Raw genomic sequence first — 24,930 nt, 5'->3', positions numbered from 1 at the left:
TGTCCCTGCCTTTGCCCCACACCATTGTTGCAACTATAGGAAGGCCCAGGCCCCCTGTCACTGTGTGTTTGAGGGGACGGACTGTTCCCCGCATCGTTGCAGTGCCAATGGTACCGCTTATACATGTCTGTCGGCTGCGCGCCAGAGGTGCACTGGTGTCTGTTGTGCTGCTGGCGCTATCCCTCTGCCCATGGCACGTCTCCTTCTCATCACGTGCCTTCCTTCTTGGTGCTTCCTTGGACTGCATCGCTGTCCTCTCACACCAAGGAGGGCTTCTGTTCGCCTTCTTGCTTCTGGGCTTCTTCCTGACACACAAGCTGGCTGTCAGAGCACCTAGAAGCTGAGTGAGTGGTGGACCATCTGCAGGGGGTCCTGTTTTATAGGACCCGTGGCAAAGGCAGGGGTGGCCACTGTGACCTCAGCAAGCCTCTGTGATGGAGTGGCCTGTGCGTGGCCAAAGGTGGCTGTGTTGGGAGCGGCCTGGAAGATGCCCTCACGTGGAAGAAGGAGGAGGGTTGGAGGGGCTGAGGGCCCCTTTTCTGGTGCTGGATCCCCTGGGCCATTTGACTTGCCAGACAGAAAGGCTACCCCTCAGCCACAGGGACTGCCCTCCACCTCCCATCCTGTGCCCTGAGTTTATTTTTAACACTGGTTTTTAGGTAATTTCATTCTATTCTTTATAGAAAAGAACAGAAGAAAGGTGCATCTTCAGCCCTAATTCCCATGTGCGCTTTGTGCTCTGTGTGAAGAATTTCTTCCTCATATCACATCTATTCTAAATCTCCCCTCCATTTGTTCAAAGCCATTATTCCTTGTTCCATCGCTACACTCCCTGATAGAGTCCCTCTTCAGCTTTCTTTTAGGCCACTTTTATGGGTCAGGTTAGGCAATAATAATAATATAAACTTTAGAAAGATATTTAGAACAACTTTGGTTTGTACACATGTGCAATCTTGCCTCATAAATTAAAGTTCTAAAGAGACCTCTTGGCTGGCAAATAACCCCACTTTGTAAGAGAGTTGCTTGGTACATTTGTTGAAATTAAACATGCTCCAAAGTAACACAGTGGAGCATGGCAAGGCTTGGAAAGAAAGGTAAATGCAGTAATGTTTACATTGCTAGGGCTCCAGTTTATTCCTAAATTCAGCAGAGCATTCCATGCGAAACAAAACTTTGGATGTTACTAAACATGTAAATAACAGAAAATAATAATCTCTTCCCCTGCTGCTTTATAGAAAGTGGTTTGCTACAATGTATATGCATTTTTCAAAGTCATCCCCAAAATAACCTTGAGAATCATGGATGTAGGGGCCAGGGGAGGAGTGGGAACCTCTTCTACTTCATGCCTGAAAAATATTTGGCACACTAACATGAGCAGTGGTTTTCAACAGCTATGGCCTGCAAGAATTATAGCCTTAGCAGGAATATGTGTTCCCCAACTGAAACTTTCCACAGGTCCTCATAGTGGCTGAGTAATACTGAAATGTAGAATCAGGGATAAAAGGGAAGCCTCATGTTTTTCTCTGAAGTGACAAAATTACATCTGTCATGTAACAGTTCAGGGAGAAGGCTTTCAGATTTCTTCTCTTTCCTAAACTATGATATCCAGTGGTCAAGAACTGATGTTTTCCAAGGTTTCAGTTGTTCAAGTGAAAACAAAATCTATTAGTGGACCTGCATTGTAAAGGAGTATTTTGTTGTCTGTTCTGTGGTTGTTCTCAATAAACTATTTTGTATGAACTCAGACTGCTTCAGCTTGACCATCTGTGTAGAAAATTTATCAAGGACTTCTCTACCAGGTGTGGAGAACACTGAAACAGTTATTATTTTGATCTAATGTGGGTAACTATCCAAAACTCAGTTATCTATGTAAAGTTAATATGGGATTTTTGGAATTGATAAATTTCAGTAGAAAAAAAAATCACTGTAGAAAATTATGAAAGAAAAAGCTCTCTAGCTAAAGCCTGGATAAAAACATAATGCATGTAGACATTCAACTTGTATGTCATAGGAACCAGGTTAATATTATATGTGTGCATGTTATTTTCATAGTAAATAAACACAAATTTGTAGTCTTTGCTAGATGTTCAGGAAAACCCATCAGCCCCAATCTCTCTGTTAGAGTACAGCTTCCCCACTAAAACAGCAATCGAGATTGTAATAACTATGTAGTCTGAAACATATTAGTAATCACACTTCAAAATGTAATTTCATATCTTCCCACCTTGCTGTCCCAGGTCTCTAGCTATGAGCAGAGCAACTACAGAAGAATGAAAGGGAGGCGGGAGGGAATTAACTCTGATCAGCTCCTGTTGTGCTGGTTTAATGACATGTTCACCTTCCACGTTCCTCTGGGAAACAGAGCAAGACAGCAGAGGATCGAGCAAAATAAAGTGGTAGTGGAAGTGGAAAATAAGTTAGAATAAGATAGATCGTGGAAAACAGCAAAAATAGACTAAATGAGTGGAAAGTGGAAGCCTAGAGTAGGAGGGAAAATTGAAAAGTGGACCAGGTAAAACTTAGTGCCACCTGAGAAAGTTAACAGCAAATTTAAAGGTGCAACAATTTGGATGCGAAAAGCAATCACTAAAAAGGAGAAGTTTCTCAGAGAACAGAAACAGAAAATGAAGCAGCATCTGAGAATATGTAGAACAAAGGTTCAGCAAACAAGTTGGAGAAGAGAATGCAGAAGAAGTATAACAACAGAGTGGGAATGAACAAAATGGAGAGTAAAAAAAAAAGGTACCAAAGACCTGGAGATGGGAAACAACGTAATATCAAGAAGCAAATGACAGTACAGGCAATGAAGAAGAAATCTAATAGATAAAAAAGAAAATAAATAAGTGAAAGATATAAATACATATAATGAAAAATGACAACAAAAGATGACAACTTTGTGCCATGCAAGTATGGCTTAAGTTTGTTCTAAAAAGAGGTAGTAGCTTTCCCACTGCTGGTCTTGAATTTGTTGCATAAAGATGTTAACATATCATACTAGGATAAGCATGTTTCATAGTGAAAAAACTGTGTATCCATAATGAAAACGGACTCAATGTCAAAATAGTCTAAGGAGAGAAGCTCACATAGTTTCCTATGCCTCATGTAAAAATGTGACCTATGGCTTTATTTTATCATTCTAATTCATGCTGAGTAGTACCGTGACCTGCAAGTGATTTGAGTGAAATCAATAGGACTGCTTGCTGAGCAAGGACTCAATGGCTGCTTCGCCCAGGGTCAATAACAGAACTCCCATTGCCTCCGGTGAAAAAAGATCAGGCAGTAAGATAATAGCTGTTGTGAGAAGGAATGGCAGAATCAGATGCTATGCATAATAGATAAATGCACTGGAAAGATTGCATAATAGGTACATGAACTGGAACAGCAACATACTATGTTATATATTAAAATACAATATGAACAACTCTTAGGAATGTTTCCCATTTCCACCACTGGAATATGAATGTGAAGATGAAAAACACTACAAAACGAGAAGCTTCCATCATTTGCAAACCCTGGATCACCGAAAGTTTATACAGTAAGGGCTTTTTTCACCAAATCAGCAAAATATGTTTTACAGATATTTGTAATGTAAGAAATAGCCCATTAACAAACTTTTTATGATTTTGTCCCTTCTGAATTTTGGTAAATTCTGTTTTATACAGACAAAAAATAAATTATCTCTGACTTATCACCCTTTAAAATAAAAGTCCAGAATTTTTCTCAGGAATGGTTTCACTACCCTATCCTAAGTGAGAATATTCATTTGATTCACCTGTAACTTTTTCTCCACTTGACTCAATAAGTTGAATATCAAGAGCGGAGAGGGGTTTTATTATATATATATATATTTTTTTTTTTTTGTAACTGCAGCTCTTTTTCAATTTGTTGCATTTAGACATCAGTCTCTTAATATTTCAGAGGTTTATTTCAGAGCTCACAAACTCACTAAAGGCTTCAAGTTTTGATAGCAAATTATCAAATTACATTAACACCCAAAATATGTATTTGTTAAAGCTAACTTTCAATGGACATGTCAGGGGAGGGAGGTGGGAGGCAGGAAACGCAAGTCACTCAATAACCAAAACAAATAGATACATACAGGTGAAACCAGATAGTTGAAATTGCATAATTAAGCCATTGAAGGAGGCTGTAGAGCCTTTATCTATGTAGATAAAGACGTGTAGGCTTAGAAGATCTAGTAGTTTTCTCACTGTTCAAATGAATTGTATTTCAATATCCACAATATTAAATACTGAAACTTATGCTTTTAGTTAGCATGACGATAAAATTATACAAAAGGGAAAAATTCAGAACGATGAAGCGAGAGGAGGATAATGAGAACCAGTAACGAGAAGATAAATTTTATTATCATATTACCCATTCCTTTTACAAAATGCCTCAATGTTATTAGAAATCCATTCAAGCCCATATTTTGCTAACAGTCAAAAAATATCATGCTAGGATCTTATTTCCAGACAGATCTTTGCTAAATGGGTCTCCTATATCTATGAATAATTTTATTTTACACTTGTTTTGTTTGCAAGGAGCCAACACACTATGGAGATGTATCCACAAGTGAAAATAACTGCATATATCTTCATATATGACTACAGTCATGCAGAAAATAGCAATCAGTCACAATAAACCTAATAAAAGAAATAATGCCAGAAACAAGTGCAGTGCTATGAATTTTGTCACACTGTCTGGGTATGTGATTCAGTAGGATTTAACAAATTAAATAAGCTGGGGCCTAGTATAATAAAGTTGCATGCTTACAGACAGATACATTTACCAGATCCATCATACAGGCATCTCAGGAGCCAGGTCTCAATTCCAGCCGTGCCATCTCAAAACCACCAAAATCTTGAACACACAGGGAGCTAGCTAGCTGCCTACAGCTGGTGTTACACTCTTGTCTTCTCTGTAATCCAACTACTGTCAAAAACATAATAATAATGATAAAAAAAAGAAACAAATGCTTCAGCCCAGTCTTTAATTCTGAATAAACATTATTGCTTTTTAAAAAGAGATGTACTTGAAGGTGACACTGTTTACAGCTTATCAGAACAGAACTGCTGTTGCACTGGCTGCAAGAGAGGACAGTTGCACTGGTGATGTCCCCACTTGCCAGGGTACCAGATCCCCAAAGCGCTACTACAGCAACCCCTAGGGTTTAGCCCCAACACCCCCTTCAGAATCTACTTGGGAAATTACATTGGGTCTCCCTAAATGGTATAGCAGCAACTAGATAATTCATTCTCAAGGACAAACATCATCTGGGCTGAGCACTAGATGCAGTATCCCAGTGCAGAATAGATGCATGAACTACCACAACTGTATTGTGCATGAAACCAAAAGAGATAGTCTTTCATTTGCTCACAAAACTCATTGTACATTTATCTATTGCCCATTTTCATCTGTATCTTGAAACTCTTCCAACATCCAGCAATCAAGAAAGCACATAGCTCTTATCTTCTCTCTTACACTCAATTCTTCCTGAAAAAGAGAGGCCATGCTTGAGTTTCTTCTCTGTAAGAAAATATATTACTTAAATGGGAACCAGCATCTTGAGTAGATGCTTATTCACCATCTTTTCAAATTTAGAATTTCCAGTAATATATCCTCTACAAAACCATCTGGTTTTGTAGCTCTGTAGTATCTTACATGTGGTCCTGAGCTGTGTAAATTCTGTAGACTGTTTCTGCGTTATAAGTAAAATATTCATGTTGGGATTATAGGAGAAAAGAAATCCCAGTATTTGTCAACACCTCTCCCCCCAAGGTCCTCAAAGATAATTTAAATATCTAACTCCTGTTAAAAATGCACTAAATCTCATGCAAAGCCTAGAAAAGCTACAAGGCAAATATGAAGGTCAAAAAATTAGAGTTTATTTAAGACAGTCTTTTTAGGTTGATACATTTGCAAGGTGCCCACAGTGGGATATCACAAAGGACAGAAGTAGGTTTCTAATAATCTAACTCTCCAAATGCATATGCAGCTCTTCACGTCTCATTCCAGAGCAATGTATTCCAGACATAAAAGGCAAATCTGGTGCCAGTTGTGAACAGGGCCATTACTAATGCAATCTCTATATACCTGTCAGAGTATTTTCTATTAAATTTGCTTTAGCTTAGGAGAAGTTATTCTGGAAAAAAATAAAAATAATAATCACAGATAAAGATAAACTTCAGGAACTAACTTTATAAATCACACCTAAACCTTCACACTGTATTCTATAATTCAAAACAAAATGTTCAAATCACAATGTTTGTAGCATTATTTGTTTAGCTTCACTGAAGCATTATGCTGCCAGATAGCTGACATACTTCACTTCTAAATGTTTAGCTTTTAGAAGTAAGATGTTTCCAATATTGATATAAATTTATGATTTGACTCCATGATTTTAATACAGATGTTGATCTTATTTAGATACTGTAATAAGATGAACTAAGTTTCTCTCCTTGCATGATGCTTTCAGACATTCTAATATATAATTTCACATTGTAAAAGCATTTTTGAAAAAAGAAAAGAAAAAGAAAAAAAAAAGGGAAGACACACACACACACACAAAACAACCCTGAAGAACTTGTCTTTAAATATTTCGTAATTCGGTAAACAAAAATAATCCAGTCAGGGATACAAGCTAAGTGGCAAAGCAGAATTCTTCATAGCTCATTAAAAAAATCTTTCTGTCTTCTTGGAACAATTTCACTTGCCTTTAATAGAAAGTCTGGATCTATCTGCAGCTTTTCTAACCAGAGCTGACCTTTATTATTTCAGTCCCCTTAAGAATGGAAATGCATTCATATGTTCCTCTGCATCCCTATAATTTACTGTGCTCACAAATTAGAAACTTCTGAATGAAATTGTGAAAGGGGAGACACACAGTCTATATCTAGATGGGAACCTAATAACTAAAACTTGGGTGTATTCCAAGAACAGAACAAGAAAATGAAAATTCACCCTCCAGGCAAACAGTTCGGGTTTTCACAGTTTTGGTGTGGTATCCTCACATCAGCATAGGCATGCAGGTTCTGCATATGCCTTTTCAAAGAGATAAACCACCAGTGGTTGCTCCACACCAATTCTGGAGGAAAATGGTTTACTGCAACAGTACAGCAAGGATAGGCAGTGACACGATGAGGTCTTGATCAGTCAGCCTCATGGCTGTGTGGGGTCAGGGTGCCACGCAGTGACCCCCTAAAAGCCATTTTCCCTGTAGGAATTACTCTGTTTCTTCTCATCTCCCAAGACCTCTTGCAATGGAAGAGGTGCAGCTGACAAGACTTTCAACAAGCCCCTTTGAGAGGGACATAAGGGGGCATGGAGGGAAGGGGAGTTTGGGGAGTCCAGGGCACAGGGCACAGGACTGCACCATTGTCCCCAGGAACATAATGACTACGAGGAGTTTTAAATGCAGGTAAGATGGCACAGCAGAGAAAGTCCTGTTTGGTGCCAATTCTAGCCCATCTTGTCAGGTTTACCCATGTCTAACAAATTCTGCTCTTATCACAGGTGCTAGAAGAGCTTGAATGCAAGGAAGGGGCAAATTTATTTTCTTCACAAGACCAGGCTTGATACTGGCTATCCTATAAAAGATAACAATATGACTTGCTCTTCTTTATTTTGTTTCTGACAGTGCTGTTCAATATCAAAAACATATTACTTATGGGAGGAAAAGAATGAAAATTTTCAACATTAAAAGAAAATCTTTAAAATAAATATAAAAAAATCAAGATGCCAACAATTAAGTACATTTTTTTGTTGAAATGTTAAGTGATTTGCCATTAAAATTTAATATCCAATGGCAACAAATTCTTACTTTGGAATAAGATTATATATTCTTTTAAAGAGATAGCTTTTGAACTGAAAACTAAATCATATTCAATTTCCTAAATAACTTTAGTAGTCAAAAACTGATTTTATTAGAATGGAGAACCATTGCCTGTGTGTACTGCCTGTACAAGTGCCAGATTGCATATGGATTCCGAACAGAGTATTAGGTGGGTATTAGGCCTTCCTTCCCCTCCCAATTATAGCAACTGGGACACTCTTACTCCCACATTTTGTGTTGTCAGTTCAGGAACTTCAATTAGATGGGATGCTCCTCTTTTACACACAGGTTTTGCCTTTCTTGGTAAGAACAGGAAAAATGTCTGAATGGGGATCCTGTTTACCTTTTCTTTGTCAGCAATGTGAAGCCTTCAGTAGAAGAAATGGTGGCAAAGGAACAGGTGTAATTTTAGACTAGTTTCAGTGGCACATGCCTGTTACAAGAAGTACATGATTAGTTCAGATTACAAGCTTGTTCACTACTCAATGGACAGAATGATCCTTTCATGTGATTTTACCCCAAGTGAAATAACTTGAGTTCTGACTGGAGAAAGATTGTAATAACTCTTAAGCTGTTTAATATTCTAATTATAAATGCAATATATCTTCACCTCTTAAAATTAAAAGAATTGCAAAATATCAAAGGTCAAAAAATGTTATGTTCTTTCAAAAATAAAAACAAATTAAATAAAGAAAATCAACAAGATCTACAGAGGAAAAAGTCACCAATGAAAGACAGTTTTATGGTGTCTATAAAGATCTGATTTCATATTTTACCTATGGTTTAGTTCAGCAAGGAGAAGTGCAAGGCTCTGCATCTGGGAAGGAACAGTTCAAGGCACCAGTACAGGCTGGGGGCCACCCAGCTGGAAAGCAGCTCTGCAGAAAAGGACCTGGGAGTCCTGGTGGATACCACTCTGACCATGAGCCAGCAACATGCCCTTGCTGCAAAGAAGGACAGTGGTATCCTGGTCTACATTAGGAGCAGTGTTGCCAGCAGGCCGAGGGAGAGGATCCTTCCTCTCTAGTCCGCATTGGTGATTCCACACCTGAAGGTCTGTGTCCAGTCCTGGGCTCCCCAGTACAAGTGAGACACGGACATTATAGAGAGTCCAGCAAAGGGCCACTAAGAAGCTTTGGGACTGGAACACCTCTCCTGTGAGGAAAGGCTGAGAGAGCTGGGACTATTCAGCCTGGAGAAGAGGAGGCTCAGAGGGAATGTTATCAATGTATATAAATACCTGAAGTGAGGTTGCAAAGATGAAGCCAGGCTCTTTTCAGTGGTGCACAGCGACAGGACAAGAGGCACTGGGCACAAAGTAGAATACAGAAGGCTGTCTGAACATCAGGAAGCACTTCCTTACTCTGAGGGTGATGAAGCACTGGCACAGGTTGCCCAGGGATGCTGCGGTGCGTCTCTCCTTCAGATTCTCAAAAGCTTCCTGGATGTGGTCCTGGGCAGCCTGCTTGAGTAGAAGCTGGACCAGATGATCTTCAGAGGTCAGCCTTAACCATTCTGTGATCTAAGCTGTTAGCTGTCCTGAAACTTAATAATACCTACTCACTTTAATATATATATATATAAAGAGGGCGGAGTTCCTTATAAGCAGCAGGACCACTTTGCTTTGTAATGTCACTTGGAAAATCAAGTCTTTTTCCAAATATTTTTAGGATAGGAGCTGGAAAGTAGGAACTAAAATGCTGGCAAACTGAGTTTTTAACTTCTGTATCTAAAAGTATCAGAGCTGTGATTAATTAGTTTTAAATGTAAAGGATTGTCTTACAGTCATTTTGCATGCTAATGGTAGCCATTTAACACTGTTAATAATTTTGTTGCATGACTTACCATATTAAAAATAATAATAATAACAACTGATCATGTTGAAATTTTCATTGAACTTTTCTTCCTTTCTTTATGCACCTAAATTGCTGTACCTTAGGTTAATGAGGAGGGTGGGTTTTTTTGTTTGTTTTGTTTTGTTTTGTTTTGTTTTCCTGGATATATTATTGATGAGAAATTCAGCAGTTATGCCTGCTAAAGGTCATAGTAACATTGTGAGTTTTTTCATTCTTGATCCAATCTTTAAGCCAACAAGGACAGCAACAAATTTTGTAAGATCATTAGCAAGTGGGAAACAAAACAATAACTGCACTTTCATTTAATTGGCATTCAGTTCTTTCTAAATTAAAAAGTCTACGTTGGAGCCTGAATGTATTACTTACACGTATTTCATGATTTTACACTGCTGATTCTAAGAACAAATAATGATTGCTGTCACTTCATAGTGTCTGTGTATGCACTCTGCATCATACATGTGTCCCAGGTGGAAGACAGCATGGTAATAAAAATAAATTTGTTTAAAAACAAAGCTTTCCTCTCCTTTCAACGTTCAATCTAATGCAAGGTCGCAGATAACAGTACCTGACAAAGACCTCTCCTTTGTGATCCATCTGAAAACACACAGATTTTTGCTTCCTTTAAAGATGCAGTTAAATTTTATAAATTTTCAAACCTTAATGTAATTTGAAACAGAGGCCCTGCATTTTCTAACTGAAAATCAAAGACACTGATGGAGGAGGGCAGAAGGAGAGGATGCAGAGTGGAAAGAAAGGAGTGAGTTTTTCAATAAAAAATGTTCTTGTCTGAAATTTTTCTGTGACTCATTTCTTTGGAGACAAAACAATAAAGGAGGATAGTGGGATGCTGAGATGCTAATCAGGAAGAGAGACTGCTCTCCCCCACAAGCCTGTGTGTCACTGCAGTTCTCATCTCTGAAATTCAGTCCTCAAAACATACATTCATTTGGGTGATATAAAAAGAAGTATTAAATTACAGTCTTTACCATGGTAATTGTCTTTTTTTTCTTTTTTCTTAAGTTTTACACCTTGATGCTCTTCTTCTTTCTGTGTACCTGTCAGTGTCTTAGCTCTCTGCGTAACATGGGGAGCAGCATTATCCCCAAACAAGGCAGAATTAAAATGGTCCTAGTTGTCTCAGTCTTTTTTTCACGCCTCTTATTCTCTAACATCATAATGTCTCTTTAATCACTGCTGTGCTATGATGGGTGTAACACAGGACTGATCTTTTATCTGTTCTCTTGGAAGTGGTGAAGTGTTACAGAGGCAACCAGTATCACATATTCTATATAACGCCTAAAAATGTCCATCTCTTCCTATCCTATCTGAAGTGATTTGGGGACCAGTATCTCTTCTAATGTTTCTTTATTCATTAGTTTTTCCTGTAGTTTTAAATATTTTGCTCCAAAAACTGCACTGAATTTTGCTTAATTTGTCTTTCAATTGTTATTTTATATCACAGATTGTTTTTTCATTATGTGCTTTTACTTACACAGATTAGGGGAACTTAAATAATGAACACACAATGTACTCCTTTAATGATTGTAACCAGAGCGGCTTGAGCGCTGACTGACGTAAAATAATATGCAGTAAAAGATCAAAGGAAAACAAACATGCAGAACGGATTGAGAAAAAAATTGTTTGCATCTGCACACAAATATTTCCTTATACCAGCTGCCTGCCTGGCAAACTTTTGTGCCTATACATGAGAAAATCAATCTGAGTAGGTGTCAGAAATCACACAATAGTTTCAAGAGAAAACAGGAAAGTGGTTGTGTCTCTCTGAGGATACCTGCTTGGTGCCAGTCTAGAGGTGTTTGCTGCTGAATAGATCTCAGTTAAAATGATTTCAGTAGCCTTGCTCTATCTGAAACTGATGTTTACAGGCCCTGAGCAGCATTAGCTGGTGTGAGACCTTCCTTCCAGTTGTGTAGCAGGAGATCCTGTGCACTCAAGTGGCTCCTGGCACAAGGGACCTCAGGAGCTAGGGACTTGATCAGCAGTAAGAATGGGATCTCTCAGCTGAAGTTAGCAATGAAGCTATATGCAGGAGAAATCACTGTCCCATTTGAAACCCATCCCATTGAAACCCATATGATTTTTCTAGCTTGGCTTTGACAGGTCTCAGTTGCCATTTGAAGCAGTAAAACAGTGCGGCAGGAGGAATGCTGCTATTATTGCTGCAAAGGACTCCACAGCTATTCTCTGCTGAAAGAGTGTCACTGTTGTCTCCTTGTCAGTCATTTAAGCACAGAAAAAGAGTCATTTGATGTTATCCTTAAAACTTCCTTCATAGCTATACCTTTCCAGCGTGACCAAATGTGCACCATGAGATTCTGCACCTGAGAGCAATGCTACAGCCATGTGGTGCATTGCACCAGCAGCTGCAGGAGCCAGGTCTCCTGGTGGTGGCTGAAGCAGCATCTCTCATTTGTAATCTGGTATTTTTGGCACACCAGAAAGTGTTAAGTATGGGGACCTCTCAGGTCAAAAATCACAACCAAAATCTGCAGATGCAATATATCTATTCCAGCATCCCTAGGATATTTTTTCAGAAGTGTTTTTAACATGTATTAGGAAATCAACCCAGTGGGAGAAGATGCTTCCTGAAGGTGCAGAAAGACACTGAACAGTGTTAATTTTCCCACTGTTAATGCAAAGTTTCTTCATTGCTCACATTAAAATCTAGCAGTTAACCTAGGGACTATATAACAGGAAGCAGGCTGGAAACAATCAGTTAACATTGATTCGTATGCAGCATAAGCCTGGCAAATAATACATTTTGGTTTTGCTGTATTTATATTTGTTTATTACAGAGCAAACACTTAATCAAGGCTGTAGTAACAATATATTTCAATTATTTATTTTATCTGGGAAAGAAAAATTCATTGAAAAAAATAACAAATTCTCAAACAGTTCTAGGCATCTGACATTTCACATATAGTTGAAAGCAAATGCTCATATGAAAGTAGGTTAAACCAGCTACAAATCTAGACTTTGCTACTATAAACTATGCAGTAAATAATGTTACTATGTTGTCATGTTTCCTGTCAAAATTTTTGTATCAACACTTTTTAACAAAAGTCTTTGACAAAATGAAATATTTTATGGATTACTTCATAGAAAAATACGGACATGTCATTAAGAGAGCATACCGCTCCAAATGAAAAACTTCATGCATCAAAAAAAACCATATATATTTTTTTTTTTTTTCCAGCTCTTATTTTATGACAAATAAACATCAGGGAAAAGAAAAAGCCTTTCTTTCTGGGCTGGACCAATTACATTTCATTACCCTTCTTTCAGTTGGGCAAGAAATCTGCCCAAATGTGATCTGGAAATCCTATTTACAAATGTGTCATAAAAAATACATTTGATTTGAAAAGCTGCAGATAACTATTCCTAATTATTTGAAGTTTGTATTCAGTAGCAATACAAAATCTTTCTTCCTATTTCTTCTAACAGAATAGTCACAGCATATAGAAATCCCATCTGCTTTCTCAGGAAATGTCCAGACACTTTCATTTCTACCATACTGTAGAAATATTTACATTTCCAGCAAGTAAACTTTTCATTTTCTTTTCCTGTCAATAGGAAGGCAGTAGATGTAAGTCAGAAGTACAGTCAGTGTTGAAGAAGCTGTCACAAACGAGCTAATGTATAAAGAATGAGAGCTTTGGTGTTTCTAATAAAACAGTTGTCTGACTAACAACTACATATGCTCTCCATAGCACTAATTACCCCTGCTTTCAGAAGTAAAATTAAAATGTATCCATGCAATAAATGACTGCAGATGCAGCCTCAGGTGTGAAATTTTAGAACCTCTGTACTTCATTTAAGTCATAATCATGATTTTTAGTTCTGTTTGTCAAAGTTCTGTGCATTTATGTGCAGTTAAGTAGTTTAGCATATAAGTACATGCATAATGATGCTGAGATTGTTAGTCCTTTTTATCTTTGTCCCTGCTTCAAATTCTCGTGATGAGAGTAACTATAACATATTTCAACCCAAATGGTATTTTAATTTTCAGAAGTTGCAAAACTTCTAGAATAAAATGCATTTATCTCTTCAAAAGGAACAGCACTGCACCAGCAGTGCTCCTAGGATAGCACTACATCTGAGAGGGTCATTTATCTTTCAGTGTCATAGTTTGCAGGTTTGATAGTTCTGTGCAACTACAGCAGAGCTTTCCCATCTGGTCTGCAAAGCACAAGCATGGAAAATGGCTCTTTTATGAGCTCTCACTGTGGTTACTGAATTACAATTCCAGTGGAATACCTGTTTTTGCTACGCAAAACTTGGACTGCAAAGTTTGCTTCCCTTTAGTTTTGTTTTTCTGTCTCCTTCCTTGCATGGCCCAGTATTTTGGCAGCCCTGCAGAGCCAGTCAGGGCCCAGCCTTGCCCTCCTTGCACTGGGCACAGCTGCTCAGCCAAGCTTGCTGCCCCTCTCCTCTGCAGCTTTACCTAGCCTCCCCGTTCGCAGTCTGATTTCGGCACCAACTCTGGCTTTAAATGCTGCAAAGCTGAGACAAGGTAGGCAGTGTTCATGCTTCACAAGGAAAATAAACCCGGATACTGTACAGTGTAATGGGCTTTTACAGTTTCATAGCTGTTGAGGTCCATACACAAAATTAATATTGACCTGAAGGTGAAGTAGATTGAATGTTGACAGAAGTCCCTGAAGAATCAATGGAATTTCAGTGCTGTTAAACACCAAAACATTATACAATCTTCTTTTCAATACAATATCTGACTAAAAAATTCCTAAAATTAAACATGTTCATTACAAAAAAAGAAAAAAAGAGGAAATCTCTGTTCTAACCAGCTTGAATTTGAACATCAAAATTGTGAGCAGAGCCAACCTATTTCAATACAATTATCCCGCATGTGATATATACTATTGATTTCTAATTAAATTGGAATTACTTTAAAACATGAGTCAGAGCGGTCACTGAAGGTTTGTAATAGTAATGCCTGATGGTAGGCTTTCCTTATTTTTCCTGGTTCTGAATGTCTGCATCAGTTGCTTTAAACTTTATGAAAAGTACAGTTTATTGAACAGATAGGTGAAAGCACCGAACAGGCAATTTTTGCACCTTGAGAGCTCCAGAAATGTGTTTTTTAGTTAAATAGTAACTGAGCTATTCTGAAAAAAAATAAAAATAAAAAAATACAGTTCTGTGTGCTGAGTATTCAAAATGGGTTATGGATTCTTTTAAAAATCTTGTTTTTCTGTTCTCTAGAAATTTAACTTGCTCAAATCAAGACCCAAAGAGACACACAAGCCCTTCCTTGGAGAGTGTTCTGGGCTATGTCTTGATTCCTGTTGTCTGGTTTGTTTTTTTTTTTTTTTTTTTTTTTAAGCTCTGCTTGACAAATAAAAGAGTAGAATGTTATGACAAAGGAAAGCTACCTGTCAAAAATTAATCCACAAGCTGAACAAGCTGAAGATCTCTTGGAATTTTATGTAACAGCAAGACTGGTATAATAATATCACAGTGTTGTCTGTCAAAATACTTTTTTTTTTTTAAGCTGAGAGTATATTGGTCAAATATTTGGGGCCATTTTTTTTAAAATGCTCAGATGTGAAGTTGATAAAGAGCCATTTCCAGCACTTAACTTCAGTAATACAGCCAGCCTAGAGTCCAATTTTGCCATAAAATGTGGTCATTGAAATCAACGCATCATACTGATGCAAGGCTGCATAAAAAAGGTCCTAAATGAATATTCACTGGGATATGCTCCGTGTGCACTGGCAGTGCTGCACCTTGCTGCTGCTTGCTGGGCTGGCTCAGGCAGCTGGGCTGGCAGCCAGTGCACTGGGGTCCAGCCACCCACGAGCGGGCTTTGCCCCAGCTGACATAACGAAGAGGCTGAATTGAAACAGCATCCTTTGAGACACTGCGAGGTGATGAGTTCGGTAGGTAAAATTCAAAATATTGTAGGGCAAGGAACAGACCAGTGATTTATCCAGTGGCTTCACGAGAGGACCTGGTAATCTCACTGAGCCCAGCTCATCCACAAAGATGTTAGAAAAGGTATGAATTTTTGTTTTTATCTATAAGGTACGTCTTAGAATATTAGTGATGGGATAGACTTATTTTTTCATAAGATGTTTTGAAGATAAAACACTGAAAAATGTAGTAAATAGGGCATTCATTTTTCAAATACTTAGGCTGCTTATAGACAAATTGGAAGATGAAATACTAAGATTTTTCTCTTAAGTGAAACATTATTCTGCTTGTATGTTTAAGTGCTAGAACAGAGAATAAATCTGATGGGGATAAGTCTTCCTTTGGCTACTGTTTTCTAAGCTGTTGAAAGTTAGGTTTTTATTTTCAAGTGTCTACTTCTGGTCAGTTGTGGATCTTAACCACAAACACTTTAGAAATTTATGAGTTATGCCTGTAAAATGACTGTGCAAATGGATTTTGTGCAAAATATTCTTTTCATTGGTGACAGATTGCCAAAGGTAATTTTACAGTTTCAATTAATTATCTGCTTCTTTGGCAACTGAGTGGCTGTAGTTCATAGCCTGCAATAAACATTTATTGTTTCCTACATCCATTTGACATTTTACTCAATTTTTCCAATGAAAAAAGTTAATGGATATCAAATGAAAAAGCAGCTAATAAATGAGGCAAATATCAATATTATATGCATCTACACATTTGCATTGTGCATATCCGAACCAAGGACAGATCTCAAAGTTATTCGAATTGTTATGCAGTAGATTTTCTAGAATTTGACACCCTCATGGTCACACCTGGTGGTGCTACACGTGCAGAGCAGGGCACTGAGGGATGCCTGCTGTGGCAGGGACTGCGACTGCTGTCACTTGAGCCACAGCCAGAGCCTCTGCTTACCCTCCCTACCTATTCCTGCTATACACATACAGCTGCTCACACAAAAACCTCCAGGGTTTGTTTTCTGCCAGTTTACAACAGTCATGTATGGATTTAGGAAGCCTGAATATTACATTATGACATTTTGGAAACAGAACATTCATTATGCTGTGCCTTCCTTGAGGATCTATTGTATTAAAGTAAGAGGTAGAGAAGGAGTTTTCTTCTATTAGTGACATCTCCCACTTTCTGTAGATGGACACTCACTGTACAGCATGTGTGTCGATGGAAGATCTTGCTCTACTGTTCCTTCATGGGCAGGAAATACAACTTCAGTGCTGTGTGATTTCATCATCATGTGCCACCCTGCAATAAACTGATGATTTTATTGGGTTATTTATGAGAAGAGACATGCCCTTCTTCCAAGGAACAGAAATAGCAGAAAGATCCAACATGCTTCCTTTCTCATTTCACAGCCCTTAGGGATTCACTGCAGCTAGCTGGATTCATGGGTTTTAGTGCCATCTCTAATTAAAATTAAACAAGTTAAACCACAGACTTTCATATCCCCTGACATGAATCAATCTAATTCTGTTCTGTGATTTTCTAACAATTTTGAGAAATAAATTGATTTTTACCTTTCCTGTTACTTCTACATAGTTATATGAACAAGTCTAAAGTGACTTAGTGCTGTGATCTGTGTAAGATTTTTTTTTTTCCATGCAGTTTCAGGAACCAGACTGAAAAACACCTACAGAACCAGGCTTTTAAAACTTAAAGGAAAAGAGAAAAACACTTGCTGTGCTTTCATGTCCAATTCCCCTACTATTACAAGTAGTCATAGCCATATTGTGACTTCTTTGCCAGTCCCTTCTATCTCCAGCAGCTGAAAATATGGTCCTGCTTGGGTCTGCTAAATGTAGGGTAAAGAAAGGGAGAGAAAGCATCATGAAGGAGGTATTGTTTTTAATACCTTTTGTGTTCACTTTAATTACATCAATTTGAAGCCCAACTCCAGAATGACATTTCCCTGCCATATTCCAACACATTACAACCCATAAGACTTTAGAAAGTCTTCAGGAAAGGTCTTTGGTTTTAGCTTCTGGAGCACATAGTGCTGTCTCATTTGAAAGTATTCTTTCAGTGTTACATTAACTGAAATTACAGGAAAATAAGTGGATGGAAAAAAATAATAATATATTTTTAAAATGTATTAGGCCAATTTTCCCTCTGGTGTAAATCCATGAGACATAGGCCAGAGACAGAAAAAATGTAACTACTATTTAGAGATCTTGGAAGGACAGCAGGGTCTTTAAAGCAGAGACCCACAGTGTTATGACAAATAATCAGGACAGCATCTGGAGAGACCTGGATGTACTTGGAGCTGAAAGCAAAAAGGATTTTATTTTATTTATTTTTTTTTGACACAGAATCATTGAAAAGAAATTTATTGTACTTTTCCTTTTGTGTGGCTTAAAATTCCTGCAAACTTAAACCAGTATCAAGTACTCTTCATTAGTCACTGCATTCATTAAGGACCAACTGTCAAGTGAAAGTGTAGCAGCTCTGGGCATGTAGCTGAGCCGGGCTCCAGACGGCTGTTGTGTGAGCTGTGATGAAGAGCCTTTACCAAGACTGAAATGAGTGTTGTTTTTGTTATACATGTCAGATTGTCCCCGCCTGAGTTATTTCTAGTAAATGTTATAATCCCTTAGTTTAACCCTCAGCTTAAGTCAAAATATATAAATCAGTGAAGGAATATTTTGCGTCTGTGTTTGAATCTGAATTCCTTCCTAGCCTACTTAACTGCTTGGTAGATATTTTTTTCTTATTTACTAACTTTTATATTTGATGTAAAGAAGTAAGAGATGTGATATGGACTTGACCTTGAAATCCTCATAGTTTGGAGGGTTGGGGAGGAGATGTCCAGCATTTTCAGTATTTTCCTTCACTCCAGCCTCTCTAGCACTGTTGGTGAAAGCAGTGGAAAATCTGACTTTACTAGGAAAAGAGAAAGATCAATATTTCAACTTATTTATTTATATAATTACTACCTTGAAATAAATCAAAATGTAGTTCCAAAAAGCTTCATATTTCTTACTGACAACTGATCAGATACTTGCAGTGAAAGCCATTAGCAAATCCCATGTGCAGTACTCACTATTTGTGTGGTATATTTACAGTTCTTTACAAAGCAAGTGGTGGAAGGGTAAATACTTTGCCTTAAGGAGCAATCTGAAAGACCATTCTTCATTAAATGTAGAGTTACGAGTTGCTTATGGAAGGAAGACAAGTTGGAAACCAAGTTATCTCTCCAGGGAGAAAGTAACTGCTCATATTTTGATATATTTTTTTCTAAAATATGAACAGGAAAACCTCAGTGTCTCAGATGCACCAACTTGTAGTTACCATATTAATTGTTTATTGAGTTCATCACAGCCTGGATTTTATAGAGGCATGAACAAGCCTCCCACAATGCTTGCACCATAAAATACTGCTAAAGGCTTTGCCAATGATGATCCAAACTCTAGCTCGGCTACAGTTAAAATGTTCCCAGTGTCAGAATAAGTGTAATACACAGCCAGTGGGAAATGTGTACCACCAAAGTTAAATGCACTTCCTTAACAAGCTGAACTCTACATATCCCCCATCAGCAGAAGATAATAAATACAGTGTTATCTGTGTAGAAAAGTGTACTTCTAGATGCTTTTCTTCCTTTTACAGAGACCCTTTTACTTACTGTGAAGAGAGAGTAAGGGACATCTTTCATCTAGGAGTGGCATAATGAAAAACAGAATGGGTTGGGGTGTCCAAAGTCACCTGTAGGAATAATGTGAAGGCAGCTTCTAAATCCTCTTGAAGAGAGATTTAAATGACATAGCTCCTTTTGGACCATTTAGAGGGGAGAATATTTAGTAAGTAAGAAACAACCTGGAAAAAAGGACAGGGAGATTTATAAAGGAAAGAAGAAGAGAGTGAAGGGTAGTGTCACTGCCATGGCAATATTTACTCTTCAACTCTGTATGGGAATGCAAAGTTTGATTCCTACATGGAGCAATGCATGAAATACTAATGAAGAAAACAGCGTCACTACCACCCAGCTCACAGACTTTGGGCTTGCAAACATAAGAAAAAGAAAATGAAACAAGGTATTTGGAGTGCGGTGTATGCTCTGGCTTTAAATTAATATAGCCAGAGCACAGAAGCAGCACTCACTCCGTGATGCCATTGTCTCCTTTAGAGAGCCCTGCTCCAGGTGGGGCACAGGGCAGATCCCCACCATCTGCATCGAGAAGAGATATCTGCATAGGTAGTGGGGAACCACTACCTGTCTGGGAACTGTCTGTCACCCAGGACAAAGCAGAACTGGCTGCAAGCACTGACTGACTCCAGGATACCACTGACGTGAGCCTTGATCAACAGATAAAATCTTGATCTGGATACACCAAAGTGGGTGAGTGCTGGATTAAAATTTCTCAGAGTACTTTTCCAGAGTGAGTGTTATATATATGTGGATCACTGGAGGACAATAAAAGAGTGGGACTTCTGCAAATAATTCCTCATGTTCCTCATCATTTGAAAATGCTAATTTTATAATGAAGAACAAACCATATCTGATCTACTTGACTTTGCTTGGGATGTGCCCTGTTGTCTTTCTGTGGGTTTCTGGGGAAGGACCTTCTGAAACCCACCTTGAGGCCTTAAAGACTTTGTTTAGCTGATGTTAGCAAATGACCGTCAGGGTTTACAGTACCGAAGCGTCACCCATTTTTTCCCATTCACCACACATTATTAAGTGTTTTGGTAAAACAGTGGAATTTTTTGGAAGAATGTTATTGGCAACTACTGCTTTTCCTGTCCAGCTCCTTTCTCTGATACTGACAAGGGGTGGAGCCATCCCCGAAGGACTTTCTCTTTGGTGGAAACTGAAGCACAAGTGATGTTTCCAGCATGGAGGCCTCCTCTTCCCCCTTTCATGTACTGCACCCCACCACAGTGGCCCCTGCCTCTCCTCACTCTCCTTAAGACCCATGGCAGCCACAAGCCTTGCATGCATGGCAGCTCTGCTCCTCCAAAGCGAAGAGGGGGCACTGTAACTACATGGAGACAAGGCAGGAACGGGGACCTCCTTGGGTCCCAACCTGTTAGTCAACCCTGGAGAAAGCAATGGGAGTAGTGGTGAAAAACACAGCAGGGCTGGGGAGGGCTAGGTGGGCCAAAAGAGGATGGGGTAGAGCACACACTAGGATACCACCATAATATGATCACAGTAGTATCCTTGTACATACATTTTGGTATTGCTAGAAATTACATACATTTTGTTTGATGGCAGTACTACAGTATCCCTGTGTTACCCAGTGCTATTTTGATTGTAAGAGCTCACACATTAAAAATGCAACAAACACTTGTATGATTTCCAAAATTATAGCATTGCCATTCTGCCTTATAGGTTGTGTCTCTTTTGGTAGCAAACACTTATGTTACTTTAGGTAAGGATCTGTAGCTGCTTTTGGGGTAGGGCCTTGGCTTTAACAAGACTATGACTGAATTAAAAGGACAAATTTGTTGCTTTCTCATTTCATTTTGCTGGAGGGAGGAAACTACAAAATTATTAAGTGCAGAAAGCAACGTAGTATCTTTGAAAATAACTACCCAAGCATCCAAACCTAGATATAGAGTTCTACCTCAATAAATTAATGAGGTCTACCTACTTGCTAAGAGTTCAATCAAGAGTCAGATTTAAACTCAAACTTATGTTGACTTCTGAAGATGACTTTATTCAGTTTACATGAACAGGCAAATGATGACAGATTTTTTTATTTTTTGATTTTTTAAAAGAGTTTATAAACACTATGGTGGCAAACAAGTCAAGAGCAAGAATGCATTCTGGTGATGCTGGAAAATTATGTGGATACATATGGACTTAGGCTCAAATGTGTTCATTTACATGAAAGAAAAATTGATACAAAAATGTTGGTATTCATTTCTGTGTACAAACTGAAATGTCAAACAGAAAATCTTTGAACACTTTTGACATTTCAATGCATTTACTATCTGTGTTTTCAGATCTGTGTCTGTGATTCAGTGAAGCAATGTTCACAATATGATGCAAGAAGAAAATAAAGTGCCTCTTTACTACTGGGATTAATCCACAGGGATGTCTGATCTAACAGTGAAATTACTGAAGAGAAAAAAGGAGAGAGGAGGGAAAGCAAAAATTGTTTTATTTATAAATAAAAGTTAAATAACATAAATTTATACAGAATTTATTAATTACTATTTTAACATTTATAATTTTGTTCCTCAAAGGAAGTTATGAAATACTTGGATCACAAGCTTTTCCTGACTCCTGTCCTTTGTTCAGATGAAGTTTAGCTGGAAGAATAGGAAAAAGTATGAACTTTTTCATGTAAAAGGCTACAGATCTTTAGAAGAAAGAAAGCAGGAAATGTTTATAACTAGTTTTATTTGACCTTGAGAGGTTTGAGAGGTGGACCCATGTAAGCCTCATGAGATTCAACAAGTTTGGGGTCCTGTGCCTGGGCCAGGGCAATCCCAAGCACAAATGGGATGTAGAATGGATTGAGAACAGACTTCCCCTCACCAGAGAAGGCCCTGGGCATGTTGGTTGAGTAGAAGCTCAACACTGAGCCTGCAGCTGCAAGCTGGAGGCCTACAGGAAAACCGGGGAGGGACTCTGTCAGTGAGTTTCATGACAGGACAACAGATAATGGCTTTAAACTAAAAGAGGGTAGATTTAGATTAGATATAAGGACGATATATGAGGGTATGAGAGTGGTGAGGCACTGGAACAGGCTGCACAGAGATGATGAGGATGTCCCATTCCTGGAAGTTGTTCAAGGACAGGTTGGATGGGGCTTTGCATAACATGATTTGGTCGGAGGTGTCCCTGCCATAGCATAGGGGTTGGACCTAACTAATTTTTAATGTCCCTTCCGGTGCAAAGCATTCTATGATTCTATGTTCTCAAAAGAATTTAAAAGAAAATAGGTAGAAAACATTTTCATGTAAATCTTTCTGAATTTCTGGTACTGCGTTCTACAGATGAATCAGTCTTTAGATCTGTTAGCAGAGTTTATTCATGTTGTAGCTTAACTAAATGTGTTTGCTTTAGTTGCTTAGTTTTTCTTTCCTCCTCATGGTGAGACCAGTTGGCCCTTTATATTTTTTGCCCCTCTCTGCATTTGCTTTATAACATATCTTTATAGGGTATCTCATCTTACTCATTTTCTTTCTAAATGAAACAATATTTCAATTTCCTTCCATATAGCAGCCATTCTGTAATTCTAATAACATATCTTTTCTGTTTGTGAACCTCTTTTATTGCTGTCATATCCTTTTCTGAGATAGAATGATAAGAAGTGAGCCAAATATTCCGAAGAAGAGCCTATAATTGATCCTCGGAACAACATTATAATATTTTTTTGTGTTGTTTTCTAGCTCATTCCAGCAATGTTTTGGTCTCAACAATTATTGGAGCAGAAGACATGAAGGGCTCAAATTTCCCTTCCATTGTACAACAGCTTGAAAATTTTCAGTAATTCAATTCACTGACAGCTGTATTCCCTTCCTCCAAGCATTCTGACCTGTCTGAAGGTGCTCATAGCTTTCTCTAGTTACATTTGCAGCTCAAATATCCATGCTGAAGTAGCCCATGCCACATCACAAGCATATCTCCTCTTTCTCAACAGCACCCACAAAGTCAGTTTCTTCTCACAACTTTCCAAGAATAATTAAAAACTAAAAACAAGAACAAAAAGAAATAGTGAGATCTCAGGTTTACTTTCCATTCTTTGAGGGGCTGCAAATGAATCAGATTAACTTTTTTCTACTGACTTCTTTCTGCTGGTCATCAGGAAGAAATTAAAATGTTCTGAAAGATGTGAAACATTTGTGCAAAATAAAAGATTATTTGAAAATAGTTTTGAAAGCAATGGTCCAAACACATGCTCCTCCTGCTTAAGCTAGAAACCACTACCCAGAGGCTGACAGTAGCGACACCAAGGGACTACCTATCTGTCTGTCTTCTGCACACCTTCCCACCTCCCACTGACAGCTTTCCTCAGCATCCAAGTCTTCTCATGGGATGTCAGTGCTTGTATACCATGATGGTCCTCCTCTCTCTTCTTCTCTTACTTCCTTACACTTTTCTTCACTTTTCCCTTTCAGTGTCCCTCAGCTTCTTCTTCCCACTTTGCTCTTCCCATCACAGGTTCCCTGCCCTCTCCTGCAGCAAGCTACACCACCTCCTCTCCCTCATTTCTCCCCCTGGGGACTACAGAGAACAGTTACACCCTCACACAGTCCCCTGCATCACTCCCTCTGATCCTGGTCCAGAACTGTGTCCCCATCTTGGCATAAGCCCATCTGCAGATGTCCCCCAGTCTTCTATAGCAATTTTATTTCTGCAATCTCTTTACCCTCTTGTTCCCCCACATCTTTCTTCTTCAGTAAGTGCACACATCACACAATTTGAAATGCTTTTCTACAGCCTTTTGTAATTCATTGCCACTGCCTTTTCAAAAGTCTTGTGTACAACACTTATCATTCTTCCTTCAGGTATGATTATTATAATTCTCTTAAAAAAGCAATCAGGATAAATTTATGCTGCTTCATGCTTCCAGCTTTAACATTTTCTCTTTTTATATGGGGGCCTTTTTCTTGGTGTTTTCTTTACAGAGTGGAGTTATTAGATACATAAATATATATTAAATACGTTTGTTATAAAATGTTGCCTACATCTCCTCACATGCTGTTGCACTTCTCAATTAAATGACTCATATGACTCAAAGGCACTTTATATGTAGATATATTCTATGTTTGTCCTGCAGACCACCCACTGCTAGCAAATACAATTATCATTTTATAATTGGAGGAGAGCTGGAGGGATACAGAAGCATGCGTTCATGCGTGTGCAAGTGTGCGAGTGTGTGTGTCTCACTTGCTATATATACTTGGAGGGAGGGAGGGAGGGAGGGATGGAAAAATGCACATGTGCATACTTACTTGGGGTGGGAAAAAAAGGAGAAAAAGTGAAGTAAAATATTCTGGGCAATATGACTGCAGCACATTCAAAATGTAGCATACTGGCACCAAGTGTACTGCAGATGAATATTAAGGTCTGCATTAAATGTAGTGCTAACAGTATTCCAAGCCTCCTGCCCAGGCTGGCGCTGGCAGAGTATCTGCAGCACAGCAGTCAAGGAAGGGCATGGGGGAGGCTGTGCGTTGGCCAAGCCGAACCTTTTCTCCTCATCCACAAGCACACCTTTCTCTCACTGCATATCTTTTACTCAAGATTACTTTTAATCTTACTTTGCAGAAGATTAAATAATGAGATTGTATTCTATGGATTTTTTTTTTCTGGGCTTT

The sequence above is a fragment of the Anser cygnoides genome, chromosome 3 (assembly GCF_040182565.1).
Source record: "Anser cygnoides isolate HZ-2024a breed goose chromosome 3, Taihu_goose_T2T_genome, whole genome shotgun sequence".
NCBI classification, from domain to species: Eukaryota; Metazoa; Chordata; class Aves; order Anseriformes; family Anatidae; genus Anser; species Anser cygnoides.
The sequence above is the reverse complement of the archived record's forward strand: the minus strand, read 5'-3'. Positions refer to the sequence as shown.